Genomic DNA, 6,512 nt, shown 5'->3' with positions numbered 1-6,512 from the left:
GCTTCTCGGTTAGGGATGGAGTCATGTGTCTACTTCTCCTTTCAGCCCTAGGACCCCAACTGGTGCACAGAATTCAGATCCTGTGCACGCTCCCCAGTCTCTGAGTGCGCATGTTCCTCAGTCCTGTTGATCTAAAAGGCCTTGTTTTCTTGGTGTCCCCCGTCCCCTCTGGCTCTTACATTCTTACCACTTCCTCTTCTGCAGGAAGGAGTATTTTCTTCCCTCAGGAGGGAATACTGAAACCTTCCCTCAACAACAGAATTGCTTTTGAAGCAATCTGCGTTGCCAACAAACTTGATTCTGAAAGCTGGGGTTTCTTCGGCAGAAACCTGAAATCTAAGTGTTAGAGAGGATCTCTAAAAGCCAGCCCAGCTTTCATGACCAGAGAAGTGAGGTGAGCAGCCCAAGAGCACACAATTGGATGAAGCAGAGTTGTGTTGGACTTACTCTTAGACCACCCCTAACTATTCTTTGCCTTGGTTTTCTTATAGGGGTTGCCAGTAATTTAACTACAAATACTTAGTGTAGCCCCTGGTCTAGAGTGGGTTTGTCCTTGCTAGTAGTGGCAAGATCATGTGTTCCTAGGGGGTCACTTTTCACTGTACTCAGGCCTGACCTTAAGTGACCCACCCAAGACCCAAAGCTAAGCCACAGGAGCTGCCTCCTGACGGAGAGTTGGGTGTAAGCTTGGAGAATGCATTGTCTTCTCTTCCCTAATATTCACAGCCTCCAGAGGGTCATATCCAATATTGGACGGCTCTCTTAGGTTCCTGCCACCATCTGTCATATGGACTTCATTTTAAAAGCAAAACTACCGGGTTTCTTCCTAACAGCATATACCCACACAAAGACAGCACAGGAGCTTGTTTGGATGCTCTGTTTCTGGTTGGAGCCTGTGGTCCTTTGTCATGTGTGTTATGCACTGACTTCACTTTCTGCAATATACTTTCTAGAATGTACCTCCCTGGATGGCAGTGTCACTACCATTGGGGTAGGCTGAGCTCTTACATCCAGAAAGTCGCTGTCTTCCGAGATACCAGGCCTGGGGCCCTGAGGAGCTCTTTCTCCGTGTGTTCAGCTGCGTTCTCCTCCTGAAGGAGGAAGGAACCTGAGTCTTAGCTCACTGCTGACTGACAGTATCCACCAAGGTTTCTCAATGGTACGTAGGCTCCGTGTTAAGCATTTTACATGCATTTGAATTTTCATTGAGTCTGCCAAGTGACTAATTCCACTTTTCTGATGAGGAAACTGAGTCCCTTGAGGTTACAAAGCTTTCCTAAACTAACCACACTGTCCCTGATGTCCCAGCCTGACACTCCCAGAGCAGTGCCCTGCAGGGGTTCACAGCCATATCAATGAACCACTCAACTCCTGCCAGACAAACTTACTAGGTATTTATTCTGAACAGCTTCATCGCCTTCCAGATCCTGGTCGAGGATGGGTTACTGACAACTTTAGGGAAGCTGTGGACTTTCACCTCCCCACAATAAATTCCTTCCCCGACCACTTAACTTGTGGTAGCTCTTATCACAAAGGTTTAGGGTATATTCTTGCCTATTGAATATTTCTTTGTCTCAGGTATAAACCTACATAAGATTTATAGAATTATGCTGTTTGTAGGCATAGTATTTTTGCAGCATTTAATAAACGTTCGACCTCTGTTCTTGCCCACTGTTGGGATTCTGTAAATCCTACCCCTCAGTGACCTGGCAGTAACCAGGTATGCTCCGCCCCAGTGACCTGACACTATAAAAGGGGCTGCTTGAACCTCTCTCTCTTGGCCTCTCTCTTGCTCTCCCAACCCTATCCCTCCTCTTCCCCTTCCATTTCCCCCTCTCTCTCCATGTGCTCATGGCCATGCTCTACTCCTCTCTCTCTCTCTCTCTCTCTCTCTCTCTCTCTCTCTCTCTCTCTCTCTCTCTCTCTCTTTCCTCTACCACCCTCTTAACTCCCCCATGACCTGAATAAACTCTATTCTGTACTATACCGTCATGTGGCTGGTCCCTCAGGGGGAAGGGATTCCCAACATGGACCCCCCCAGAGGCATCTCCCTTTACCCCAGGCCTCGCTGCACCTCCATGGGCCATATGCCCCCCACTCTCTTCATCCTTTCCCCAACATTGGTGCCGAAACCTGGGACGTCAACTTTTCACAACACTGGTGCCCCGTGACTTTTCCTTTCAATGACTTTTCCTTTCATTGGTGCCCCGTCATCTTTTCCTTATACCCACCATCCACCAGAGGTAGTGGGAGAGAAGAGTTATTAGGATGGGGGGGGGGGAGGACCTGTTTAGCAATAGTTCTTTGGGAGTGAGCTCAGTATTCTTTGTCAGCAGTTCTTTACTATAGCAAGCACCAAACATGACTTAGCAGCTTCAGTCTAGTCTTTTCAGCACACAGACACCATGCAAGAAGCGAAAGTTCTTTGGTGAGTTTCTCTGAATGGTGGCTTTACCACAAGCGGAGCTCAACAGCACCATGTAAGGCGAACCAATGCATGCGTGTGGTTAGCGAAGAATAGTGAAGCAGAACAAACCGATCCAATGCTCGTCTCCCACTGTCTGTGAGGTCATATTCATACTCTCTCATCAAGCATCCTTTCACGTGCCTGCTTCAGCAAGACATCTTTTCACCTGTGTGCCCCAGCAAAACATCACTGGACACAACTAATTCCCAAAACAGTCCAGAAGTTTCCACTCCAACTGTTTGTATGATACATATTGAAGGAGCTATTTTGGCATCTTAAAACCCCAACGTTTTTCTGAGTTTTAGTCACACTGATGTATGAAAATGTGGGTCAGTCCCAATTAACTGCTATATATGTGTGTTGTGGTTGTTTTCATGTCCCCTGCTAATAATATTGCTGTGAACATTTGTTCATGTCTCTTTGGATGCATAGTTAATTTGGGGGAATTTGTCTAAGAGGGAAGCCATAAAGCAAACACTTATTAGTCTTATTGCACATGGGCTGGTTACTCTTCAGAATGAGGTGCTGGCTTACACTCCCATGGGAGAAGAGGAAGAGGAAGCTGTACCCTCCACAGCCTTGCCAAAACCTGACATTCCGAGACCTCAAAAATTCATGTTTCAACTATTATCCACTAGGCTTTTCCTTCATGAAACCATCAACCTTCTTTTTGCTTACAACTTTAAAAATTACTTTTGATAAAAGGAGTGTACACAGGGCACAAGGAAAATGTCAGAGCAGACAAGCACGTACAACAGAGAACTCCATTTCTGACTCCACTCCTCCCTGTTCTGTCCGAAAGGGAATGGAAATGTCGCTTATGTGCCCTTCCTGAGATATTCTGTGACTGACAACAGACACATGTAAGAAAGAAGGATATAACATTGTAGAGAGTGTTTGGGGTCACTTGGCAAGAATTTGACATTGTGCCGGACAAGGAAGTATGGCTACTCCAGGCAGGAATTTGACAGTGGGCCAGGACCGGGAAGTGAGCTCAGGCAGGAATCTGATTTTAGGCCGGAACAAAGAAGTAGGCTTCAGGCAATAACTTGACTTTGGGCCAGGACAGGGAAGTAAGTTCAGAGAGGAGTCTGATTTTAGGCTAGAACAAAGAAGTAGGCTTCAGGCAAGAAATGACTTTGCCCAGGACAGGGAAGCAGGCTCAGATAATCCTGTCTTCTTTACAAGCCCTTAGAAACAGTGATATGGGATTTTGTTTATGGCCTCGCTTGTTCCCAGACAATTTGTATTCATTGTCTTGCTTGTTCCCTTAACCTAGAACTGACCTTATTATTACGGGCATGCTATTAAAATGGTATAAAAGCAGACTGGAAGAATTAAACCTGCCTTTCAGCCTCAGAACTGGCTGGGGTCATGCTACGGTATTGTCCAATTGTCTCTTTTAAATCCTTGCTCTGCTGCTGGAGAAGCTGGTTGACTGACTGGGCGGGCTTGGTTACAACACGATGATCCTACCTACGTGGTTCTGTGCTTTGTTCGGCTATTCAACCATAGGGCTTGGGGATTGTTTCAGTTCAATATTATTTTTGCTGTGTTTGAAATAGGGGCACTGTGTGTCATCTGGGTTACTTCAAATGCTTGACTCAAGTGGTCCTCATGGCTCAGCCTTCCCAGCTGAAGGCTAGAGGTGCATGTTACCACACCTAGCTTTAGCTCAGTATCACTGTTTAGTAGTTTGTGTGTTCATGGGCGTGTGTGTGTGTGTGTGTGTGTGTGTGTGTGTGTGTGTGTGTGTATGACACAGGTATGTAAGCTTACATGTGGAGGTCAGAGGACAAGATTGTAAAGTTGATTCTCTTCTTTTACCTTTATGTGAGTTCTGAGCATTAAGGTCAGGTACCGGGGACTGGAGAGATGGTGCAGTGGTTAAGAGCACTCACTGCTCTTCCAGAGGTCCTGAGTTCAAATCCCAGCAACCACATGGTGGCTCACAACCATCTGTAATGAGATCTGATGCCCTCTTCTGGTGTGTCTGAAGACAGCTACAGTGTTCTTATAGATAATGAACAAATTTTTTAACCACTTTACTTAAAAAACAAAGATAAATGTACAAATTTTAAGCATTTTTGCATAAAAATATGTGAATACATTTTTGTCAGTGCTTTTTTTTTAAGGTTTGATAGTGTGCATTAAGATCTTACTCGTTACAATGAGCATAAAGTACATGTAAAACAGGATGTAAACTGGAATTAGTCAAAGTTTTCTTGGTGTGTAAGGATTAAGCATAATGTTTTCTTTTCTTTTCTTTTCTTTTTTCTTTTCTTGAACTTCATATAGTCTGTGAGTTGTTTCTGGGGTGTTTAGAGCTTTCTGGGGTTAGTATCCAATTATCAGTGACTGCATATTATGTCTGTTCTTTTGTGACTGGGTTACCTCACTCAGGATGATATTCTCTAGATGCATCCATTTTCTTAAGAATTTCGTAAAGTCATTGTTTCTGACAGCTGAGTAGTACTCCATTGTGTAAATATACCACATTTTTTTTGTATCCATTCATCTACTGAAGGACATCTGGGTTCTTTCCAGCTTCTGGCTATTATAAATAGAGCTGCTATGAACAATGTGGTGCATGTGTCTTTGTTGTATGTTGGAGCTTCTTTGGGGTATATGCCCAGAAGTGGAATAACTGGGTCTTCAGGTAGTACTATGTCCAATTTTCTGAGGAATCTTAAAAAAATCTTAAAAAAAAAAAGATGAGGTACCCAGGCTGTCATGGCAAACGTCTTTATCCAAGGAGCCATTTTAGACCCTAATATTTTATTATTATTAATATTAAGAGTTGTTTCATTATTTCAAAATATGTTTGTGTGCATGTGTGTGTGTATGTGTGTGTGTGTAGTATGAGTGTGTGTGAGGGGTGTGTGTGACTACATGTGGCTATATACATATCATGCCGTGCCTGAGGAGGCCATGGTTGTCAGACTCTTTGGAGCTAGATTTATAGACAATTGTGAGCCACCCAACATGGGTACCAGAAACTAAACTTGGGTGTGCTACAAGAACAATATGCATTTTTAATCGCCGAGCCTTGTGTAGAACATCGTGAGGTCTAGGACAGCCAGAGCTATATAATGAGAGCGGTCTTGAAAAAAAAAAAAAAAAAAAAAAAAAAACACCACAACCCAAACCAAACTAAAAACAAGAACAAAACACAATAAACAAAACCAACCAACCAAAATACAAACCAAATTTATCCTATCCGTGTGGCTTTGTTGTATGAAAGTGTGGCATTTCCATCATGGGCCTTGTCCGACCTGGATAATCCTGACTTGCTTCACTCTTTCCCTGAGACGTTACACTCTCTAATCAGGTCTTTCAAGCAAGGGCCAAAATTGTCCAGACAGAAAGACCTTTCAGAAGTAACAGCACAATCGCAGTATCAGGTAATACCCGACCAGCTCACTGTCCTGCCAACAGCGAGGAATGCAAAACCCATGCTCACGTCAGCAGTACCTGCTGTTGTTGAGTTCTGAACATGGCCGGACATGGTGTGCTCATGGAGTTGTATCTTCTGTCCTCTCAGCAATGCTCCGGGGTTGGTGTTGTTGGGGGAGGGGCGGACACTGTAGTTAGCACCCTCATTTTGAAACTCTAGGCTCTGGGCTTCATGACTTACATAAAGTCTCATCTGGGAGCACTAGTGTAATTAGGTTCACACCCAGACTGGTGTGTCACTCAGGCCTGACCACAATGTCTGCCAGGGGCTCCTCACGCAAATCTCATCTAGTGTGTGTGATGGTTATGAAGGGCTATGGTGTAAGTGTCTGATACATGTGAATGTATAGGCTAACTTTCATAACAACCCTCACTACTCAATATTATACAGTCACCTCAATTTCTTGTTTAATTGCTCACTGCCCTCCCAAACTTGAGTGACATCCCAGTTAAGTCGAGTCGGTCACACTTACTCAAATGTACCACACATTCTCCTGCCTCCTGGTAGATATCTCCACCATGGGCTCTGGGGCATAGACGTGTGTCAGACAGTTCTGTTTTCCAACAGTTTTGCTCAGCAGACATTTAC

The sequence above is a fragment of the Micromys minutus genome (genome assembly GCF_963924665.1).
Source record: "Micromys minutus genome assembly, chromosome: 18".
Classification (NCBI taxonomy): Eukaryota; Metazoa; Chordata; class Mammalia; order Rodentia; family Muridae; genus Micromys; species Micromys minutus.
Note: the sequence above shows the minus strand (reverse complement) of the source record.